The 10216-nt window shown below is 40.8% G+C and overlaps 1 non-coding gene across 1 annotated transcript; it reads right to left on the bottom strand.

Annotated features, from left to right (window-relative positions):
* Positions 1-1788: 1788 nt before the first annotated feature.
* On the bottom strand, positions 1789-1870 carry trnal-uag (transfer RNA leucine (anticodon UAG)). The gene has a single exon. It is a non-coding gene; the product is annotated as a tRNA-Leu (tRNA).
* Positions 1871-10216: the final 8346 nt, after the last annotated feature.

The raw sequence follows: 10216 nt of genomic DNA on the forward strand, positions 1-10216 counted from the left end.
AAAATATAGTGAAGAAAATCAGATATTGAAATGAAAATATAGTGAAAAAAAACAGATATTGAAATGAAAATATAGTGAAAAAAATTAGATATTGAAATGAAAATATAGTGAAGAAAATCAGATATTGAAATGAAAATATAGTGAAAAAAAAAACAGATATTGAAATGAAAATATAGTGAAAAAAAAAACAGATATTGAAATGAAAATATAGTGGAAAAAAAATTAGTTATTAGGCTGATGGTATCCTAAGTCTGTGACCTACTGAACCAGTGTTAATGTATTCATCAATAGAGACTTCAGAGCACTTTTGTTGCTCTGGATAATAGTGTGTGCCAAATGCCAGACATCTGAATGTAAATGCTTTTTTTTCTATTACAACCGAGTGTTCGCGCCAAATATAGAGAGGGACGTGTCTGGCCTTTATTCTAAACGCAAAAATTTGGCACGAACACGCGGTTATAATAGAAAAAAAAGTTATACATTTACATGCCTGGCAACGTAAAAAAAGTGCTCCGAAGACTCTATTAATGAATACATTAACACTGGTATCCACAGACTTAGGATGGGATCCACAGACTTAGGATACCATCAGCCTAATAACTGATTTTTTTTCACTATACAGTATATAGTATAAGTAAAATCATGCCCAGCAAAAGCGGATCAATATAAATCGATATAAATGTTCGTCGCGACGAAACAGATAATAAAATAGTCTAACCAACGACTGAACAATAAAGTTAGCCAAATCAAAGACTGTACTCACCTGCCCGGTGCCGATAGGTTGCCGAAAGGAGACTAAATATGTGTAAATATGTCTGTCACAGCGGTAAATATATATGTCAGGATCGCGAACTAAAGTCACCTCCTTCACGCAAGTTACGTGATATCGCTTCGGCCAATGACAGATCATCCCCGCCCCAACCTCCTGCTTCGGCCAATGAGAGGTTATCCCCGCCCCAACCCCCTGTTTCAGCCAATGAGCGTTTTGCCCCGTTAGGACTCGTTAGGACTCGCCGTTCGGATTTGTTAGGACTTGTTAGGAATTGTTAGGATATCTGTTAGGATTTGTTAGGATTTGTGTTAGGAATTGTTTGGATTTCCGTTAGGAATCGTTTGAAGTGTGTTAGGACTCGTTAGGACATGCTTTGCCATCCATTCACCGCAGGGTGCGGCCACCTCGTCAGGCGCAGGTGTGGCACCCACGACCAAATGTCCACAGAGACCGCAACAATTCCGTAGCGGAGCGCCATAACTCAACGCGTTTAAACAAGCCTGTTTCCAAAGCAACTGGAGCCCATCCCACGTGCATTAGCAGTCTGTTTCCTTAACCTCTTGGCATCCTAGGTCACCCACATGACCTTACACCTCAGTGCACCTGGCACTTGCACTCCATTGCCCAAACCTCTTGGCCACCACTTCTTATGTCGATTTTTTATTCTTGGTTGAATTGTTGTTTTGTTGGTAGCTCGTAACCATGCATCGTAAGGGCATGGATGCGGCTCACACGCGGAAACCGTGTTTTGTTTACCATTCTGTGGTTGTTTGGACTTGCTGTTTGAAAAAGCAAGGTGTGAAACGGAGCAGCCGGCGTTGACACCAGTCGCCGAAACCTGGGAGCTATTTCAGCACCTGGGTCTGGGGGCTCCGGTACCATGTGAGCTTGTTTTTTTTTTTGCAGCCAGCTAATGGCAACTCTTAAGCACATTTGCAGAAGGCACAGGAGCCACAACCCCTGTAAAGCCTTTGGGGTGCCAGAGCCCACAACCACTGCCTTGAAAAGTGCTCAGCTGGTAGCAGTGGGATTTGAACCCACGCCTCCGAAGAGACTGGAGCCTAAATCCAGCGCCTTAGACCACTCGGCCACGCTACCCAAGGGCTCAGTACTTATAGACCTCTGTGGAGAGCACACTGACATACTGTCTGGGTGTGTGGTACACAGGCTGCACAGATGAGGACAGACAAACTGTGCAGAGGGTGAAAAACAGCTCAAAAAATCATCGGCTGCCCTCTGCCCTCCCTGGATGACATGTCCAGGTCCCGCTGCCTCAGCAAAATCAAGGCCATCGCAGGAGACTCCTCACATCCTGCTCATCACTTGTCTGACCTGTTGCCATCTGGGTGGCACTTCAGGTCAACAAAGTCTCACACCACCAGACTTACAAACAGCTTCTTCCCCTGGGCCATTCGGACTGCAAACAATCACTGAACACACACACATTCTACCTAATAAAATCTGTCTGTGAATTGAGTACAAGTTATAACTTAATATTGGCTTTGCACAAATTAGATTTCAAGCAAATATATAACTGGGAACATTTTGTTGCAGCTTTATGAATGTTCTGCTTATATTGCAGTAGCCCTTTAAAAAAGGGTACAAGTATGCATATGTATGAAAGGAGAGTCCATAACCTGAGGTACTGAGATATTGAGAAGGGTTCAGTATTTATATTAACATATTTTTACATATGTTTCTTTATTGACATGCACAACCAGTTATTACAACATTATTACAACAATACTAATTCTAACAAAGTCCTGAATATGTACAATATGGCTATATTTGTGGACACCTAACCATCACACCAGTATGTGGGCATTCTCCAAACTGCTGCACAATTGTATAGGATGTTTTTATATTCTTACAAAAACATGTTCCAGCTCAATGAAGATGTTTATTACAAGTTTGGTGTGGAATAAAATGAGTTACCTGCACACAGCCCTGACCTCAAACCCACTCAACACTTTGGGATGAATTAGAATTCTGACTGCACCCCAAGCCACACATGCCTGATGTTTTAGGGCTGTATGGACACATGGACATACAGTATCTCACAAAAGTAAGTACACCCCTCACATTTTTGTAAATATTTTATTATATCTTTTCATGTGACAACACTGAAGAAACGACACTCTGCTCCAATGTAAAGTAGTGAGTGTACAGCCTGTATAACAGTGTAAATTTGCTGTCCCCCCAAAATAACTCAACACACAGCCATTAATGTCTAAACCGTTGGCAACAAAAGTGAATACACCCCTAAGTGGAAATGACCAAATTGGGCCCAAAGTGTCAATGTTTTGTGTGGCCACCATTATTTTCCAGCATTGCCTTAACCCTCTTGGGCATGGAGTTCACCAGAGCTACAGGTTGCCATATATTTACAAAAATGTGAGGGGGGTACTCACTTTTGTGAGATACTGTATATTGCCACTTACTGAACAATCGTCTAATTTTTAATATTATTAGTGTATATTTTGCAACAAGTTTGAAGTAATATCTAAATAATGCTAGACTAAGTAGATTGATTGATAATGTTAAATTGCCCCTAGGTGTGAATGGGTGAGCAAATGGCTGTGTGTGTGTGTGTGTGTGTGTGTGTGAGAGAGAGAGAGAGAGAGAGAGAGAGAGACAATTATTTTTTTCAATTATATTTCTGCACATATATAAATTTGGTAAGTTAAAAAACAATTTTTTTGGTGTTAAGGTTTTTCTCTTCAGTGAACACAAGATGGCGCAGTCACTTATCTTAATGTTGGTCAAGAACCAGAGCACCACACAACCTGCTCACATTCTCTGAGACATAGAGTATACTTGTTCTTCTATCATACATACTGCTGATATAATATCCTAACCCCTGCCCTGGTTACTCTTAGTGCCTAAGATAATTTCAGAGATACCATTCTGATTAAACAACACAACTGTCCACTTAACACTAAACTGTCATAAGAATAAATTCTCATCTAATGTCATTTCTTTGGCACCTGCTGTGTCAGAAACATTAAAAACTAGAAACTTATATGTGAATGTGCCTTTACTCTTCTTTCTCTTCTTCTGATGCTACTGTGAGTACAGGAAAGTTTTATTTTTCAGATTTAACTGTTAGAGCTGAGAAATAAGGGATTAATTCAACCTTAATTACCAAGGGAAAATACTAATTTCTTCCTCATTCTTAAATAAAACATATTCTCTTCCACTTAGTGTTTCTAACATTAATCTGCTGCTGGTGTTTACACAAACTTTCTCTAATTTAGAGATATCACTAACATATGTAAAATAACATAAATACATTAATTTCCTACTTTCAGTATGTGTTTACTTAAATGTCCTCTGGACAGGTTTCCCATATGAGGCTGAATGTAAAGCCAGGATGTTTCAGTAAGAATCAACAATCTGACAACAACATTGGTGACACTGTCATGTGATGCTGTGGGGTGGAGAAATTTTGAAGCTTTATGGTGTTAACATATTAGATTATAGAAAGATCTCCACTATTTTCACTGAGCTAAGACCAGTCATCATGTTCACTGTTATATTCATGTATCTGTGGCTTTCACTAGGTGAGTTAACATTGACTTTTTATTATTACAGAAATATTAACTATATTATATTAAATATTAGTCTGTGTGGTGATGCAGTGTGAAAATGCAGAGTGTGGGTCTGACTTAAGTATTTCCTGTTGATTATTTAAAGTTTAAGAGCATTATGATCTCTTCTCTATGACAGGTGACTCCATGGCAGATTCAATAGAGTCAGATTTCCCTCATAAAGCTGTAGATGAAGGTGATGATGTTACTCTGTCCTGCAAATACAAATCAAGCATTACTACAGGAAACTACCTGCACTGGTACAGGCAATATCCAAAATCTAAACTTGAGTTCCTTCTTATTGTTGACCAAAAAGGAAATCCAATTTCCAACACTGACCCAAGAATGTCTGCTAAAGCTGATGATAAAACTAAACAAGTGGATCTGATCATCTCCTCTGCTGCTGTATCAGACTCTGCTCTATACTACTGTGCTCTGCAGCCCACAGTGACAGGAAATCCAGCTGCACTGTACAAAAACTTTCACACAGTTTTGTTATATTGAAAGCAGTTCTGCTGATGATGTTGAGCTGCTATTTACATGCTATTTTTGGCGAATTCTGTCTCTCTTGCAATTTATAAAGGGTTCATAAATATGTTATAGTTTGACAAATGTTGGATTATTAGGAGATAGCTAATTGTTTTTTAAGCTTCATTAACCACTTGATCCTGTTCAGAGATCTATAGCTTTTCTTGGCAACACTGGAAATGAGGGAAACCTGAGCTCAATCTCGAACTGGGGACCATGGAACTGTGAGGCAGCAATACTATCTGATGTCTTTGTCTGACAGTTCATCAGTGCCTGAAAAGTAAAAATTAGTTAAATATTTTGCATTCATTAATGGTATAATATTTGGTTTAGAGAGGGATTATTAATATAACTTTTAAAAGTAGCTTTTCCTTATTTTGGTATTCAATCTTCTTGGGGATTTCTTTAGATGCTCTGATGAGTCTACATGCAGAAAGAAGAAGAAGAGGCTTAAAGCCATGTAAAAACAACAATCCACAGGTTAAAAAATACATGACTGTTGGCATCACAGTGATGACAGTTTTTATGGTGCATCACATAGGATCTTATCTGAGCCAGAAAATCCCAGAAGTGTCTCAATTTCATGTAGAGATAGGAGAGCAGACCCCTCTCTCCCATCCTCATCATTACATTCAGGGAAATATTGATAGCATCATGTGAAACTATTCAGCTGTTTAATATTAAACTGCACTCCGTGTCAGAGCAGAAGACTCTATGGAAGATAATGAAAACCACTAGAAAGATGATTAGGGTCTATCTATCCACCATTGAGGATCCTTCAATCATCGCAGCAGAATTTTACAATATACAATATACCAACACTATATCATGGAAGGCAGCACTGAATCTTTTGAGTTTGTTGCAGTGAACAACAGCAAGTTCACCACCACTGCCTTGAAGAGGCAAAAACTAACACAATGTATTAAAGTATTACAGAGAAAAAATCCTTTATAAATAACTGCTTTTTTCTACTGTTTTACACAGTGTTCAGTGTGGGAAAGATAAAAAAACAACAACTAAGAATTATTTCTTAAATGTATTTTGGTTTCAAATATTATCTTGTGATTAATAATCAAGTATTTAAGTAAATTTAAGGTAATTTTGTGTCTTTACTTCCCTGTTAGGACAAGATGTAGGACAGGACATTCTTAATGGCCAATTCAGTGGAGTTGAGTTTTATAGCTGCTTTCAAACATGAAAATGACAAATTCAGCAGTATTTAAAGAGAAATATATGGGGGTTATGAAGACATACTTTTGTGTGAATATTTCTTCTGTATTCTCAAATAAACCTTATTCTTTTAATGGTTCTAACAATAAGCCACCTTCTGCTGCACAAATGACACACAGAGGAAGGTAAATACACAAAACAGATTTCTACACACAAAACCAATAAATACCACTGCTAAGGACATTTAATCCAGTAAAACTGTCTTAGATAGAATTTCACAGAACAATGAGGCAATAGAACAATCTGTAAAATTATAAATGGAAAGTAGCACTATGCCAAAGACACTGTGATAACCGTGTGACCCAGTGATGGGTTTAGTTTACACACCAACAAAACCAGTGTCACACAGTGCAGTCACAAACACCACCTACTAAAGAAAGGACTTCATTACATATTATAACAATTCCTGAATGTCCATCCATTAAAAGATTCTTATTTTATTTATTAGAGAGAGAGACTTTGACTTTTTACGCATCTTTATTTACACAAGTCACATATAAAAGTCACAGTGACTTAATAAATAAATAAGTAAATAAATAAATACGTATTAAAATAAATGTCAATAAATTATTTTAAATATGAGTGATTAGTTTAGTTCTGCTGCAAAGTTAAGTTTCCTTTCTGCAACAGAACACAACACATTATCACAACACCACACACATTTAAACATATCCAAGTCATTCATACTTTTATAAAAATTAAAATCAATTGAAATTCTAGATTTCATCAGCCTTTTCAGAATTTTTATGGCGTCACAGTCAGTGCTTTGTTCAATTTGGTTTTTCCGGCTCAGGTATATTGCCATTTTGGCCTGACCAAATATAAAATTAATCAGTTGGCACCTGAACCGGTGTTTTGACATACTTAAAACCAAAAATAAAACACTGAAAAGTAAAAACAACATTAAAAGACCTTAAAATGCTCAGTAAAAACACACACAGTGGAAGTAATCTGGAGCAGTGAATAAAAGCATGAAAAACTCTTTCTCTCTGTGAACAAAAAGGACAATCATGTGCAATATCAGGATTTAAAACAGAAATAAAAGAGTTCACAGAGATAATACAGTGTAAAATCCTCCATTGGAGGTCGGCAGCTTTTTTAGTTAACGGTGGTTTATACAGTGCGTCCACTCTGGTTTAAAATCATCAGTAAAACCATGTACACTTCTCCATGGGGTGTCCACCCTCCCACTCAGCTTTTTCTTGTTTAAAACCTTTACACACGCTCTGTAGAGCAGCTTCCCCGACACTGACCCAAAGTCCATCTCCCCTTCACCCCGGCACTCCAGGAGTGGGCCTGCACACCCGTCGAGGTCAGGAGAGATGTCCAGCTGGGGAAAGGGTTCGTCTTCTGTAGGACCAGTCTCTGTGTGTGAATAGTCCATTAGCTGAACACGCTCCTCTGATGTCAATGCAGATTTCCAGCGGTGTAGGAGCTGATTGACAACACGCAGGGACCGCAGTCCCATACGCGCTGCCAGGTCCTCTGCCCTCGACAAGTCCGACCCCGTGATGTTCACAAGCTCCCGGAGCGTTATAATCCCTGAGGAGATGAGAGTTCTGGACAGTGCAGGGACGGTCACACTGGAGATGTCCAGTCTCCCGCCGTACACCAGAGGTTCCTCCAGCAGCCAGTGTAGCGTTCTACAGCCCTTGTTTTGTTTCTTAAAACAGTTCCAAAAAATCCACGGTAAAAGGCTGGTAGTCCAGAAATGTCCAGCATTTTTGTGTCCATTAAAAACAACGCTCTGTCTAGCCCCAGTCCTTGAACTGTGCGTAGTAGTCCACTGGCTGCTGCTCTCCATACTAAGTCTCCGGGTCCAGTGAGGAGTCTCTGGATGAACTGGAGGCGGAAGGCTGCGGCTCTGCTGGACAGCTGGACCAGCCCCTGTCCTCCTTCCTCCTTCGGCAGATGAAGCACACTCTGTGGAATCCAGTGTAGACCGTCCCAGAAGAAGTCCACCAGCAGGGCCTGGATGTTTGCCAGCAGGTTCGGCGGCGGATCCACGCATACCAGCTTGTGCCAGAGGGACGACGCGGCGAGGTTGTTGATGACCAGCGTTCTCCCCCTGTAGGACATCTTTGGAACCAGCCGCTTCCACCTGCTCAGTCTGCCCTTCACGTGCTCTACAGAACCTTCCCAGTTTTTACTTAAAAACTCATTGTTCCCCAGGTAGACACCCAAGTATTTAAAACCACCTCTTTTCCATGCTAAGCCTCCTGGTAGTGACGGTTGCCCACCTTCCCACTCCCCAACTAAAATGGCTTCACTTTTAGACCAGTTAACCTTGGCGGAGGATAAAATTTGAAAGTCATTTAAAATATCAGTTAAAACATTGACATCATTTTGTGTGTTTATCATCACTACCAGATCATCTGCATAAGCTGATAAACATATTGAGGCATTAGCATGTGGCATATTAAAACCAGAGAGAAGACTTCTTAACTTATTTAAAAGAGGTTCAATAGCTAGAGAGTACAACATTCCAGAGAGGGAACAGCCCTGCCTGGTCCCTCTGTACACTCTAAAAGGAGCACATAAACCACAGTTAACCTTCAGTACACTCTCAATGTTACTGTACAACACCCTGATCATGGCTATAAAACCTGGGTTGAACCCGAAGGCTTCCAGCACCTTCCACAAATATTCATGTTCAACCCGGTCAAAAGCCTTTTCCTGATCTAGAGAAATCAGACCAGTTTTTAAGCCCAATAGCCTAGAGACGTCCAAAATGTCACGAATTAGATACACATTATCGAATATGGACCTATCAGGCACACAGTACGTCTGGTCCTGGTGAATGAGCTGCTCCATTACCTTAGTCAGTCTCGAGGCTAATGCTTTTGAGAGCAGCTTGCAGTCAGTGCACAGTAGTGAGACCGGGCGCCAGTTTTTCAGGTGCGTCAGGTCTCCCTTCTTCGGTAGCAGGGTCAGGACGGCCCTCCTGCAGCTCAACGGGAGTTCACCTCTCCGTACGCTGTCCCGTAGGACATCTAGCACGTCCTGCCCTATGACGGCCCAGAATGCCTTGTAGAACTTGACAGGGAGACCGTCTATACCTGACGCCCGTCCATTCTCCATCCCCTGGAGAGCCTCATGAACCTCCTCCAGCGTCAGCTCCCTGTCTAGCTCTCTCGCCGCTTGCTCAGAGAGCTTCGGCAGGTCCATGAGGAAGCTGTCCTCCACCGCTTGTGCCCCTGACCACTCACTGCTGTACAGCTTCGAGTAGAAGCTTACTGTCTGCTGGCGAATTTCAGTGGGCTCAGATACGAGATCCCCTGATTCTGTTTGCACAGCATGTATAAATCTTTTCTGTCCATTCTTCTGCTCTAAACTGAAAAAGAACTTTGAAGGAGCATCCATCTCAGCAGCGCTTTTAAAGCGTGAGCGGACCAGCGCCCCCTGTGCTGTAATGTCTAACAGGTCGTTCATTTTGGATTTTTTACGTTTGAGGGCTTCAATATGCCCTCGATTTCCAGTGGCCTCCAAACACTGGAGGTCCACTATTTCTATCTCCAGAGCTTTCAGAGATCTAACAATGTCTCTTGTGACATTGAGAGTGTACTGTTGACAGAATTCTTTGACTTGTGCTTTTGTCACATCCCACCACAGCTGAAGTGAACTAAAAGCTGCCTTCTCATGTTTAAAACAATTCCATAAAAAAATAAAAGACTCCCTAAAATTAGCATCTTCTAAAAGAGCAGTGTTAAAATGCCAGTAGGCACTCCTAGGTTTAACCTTCTCTTTAGTAATAGTACACTGTACCATACTGTGGTCAGAGATACCTACTGGAACAATAAAACACTTTGTAAAAAACGTCAGCTGATGCTTAAAACCATAAAAACGATCTAATCTCGCCAGGGAGAGTGTGTTATCTATGGCATGGGCCCACGTGGACTGTCTCTTGTTCTTATGAAAAGTTCTCCATATGTTGCTCAACTCGTGGGCCTCCACCATCTCCCACAGACGCTTACGGGAAGCCATGTGAGGTTCTGTGTGGTTCAAGGTCTAAAATATCTGTAGTACAGTTAAAATCACCACCCAGAATTAAAATTTCTGCAGTGCTACCCTCATGGTACAATTCCATATTGACTGA

The sequence above is a fragment of the Hemibagrus wyckioides genome, unplaced genomic scaffold, assembly GCF_019097595.1.
Source record: "Hemibagrus wyckioides isolate EC202008001 unplaced genomic scaffold, SWU_Hwy_1.0 Contig1, whole genome shotgun sequence".
NCBI lineage: Eukaryota > Metazoa > Chordata > Actinopteri > Siluriformes > Bagridae > Hemibagrus > Hemibagrus wyckioides.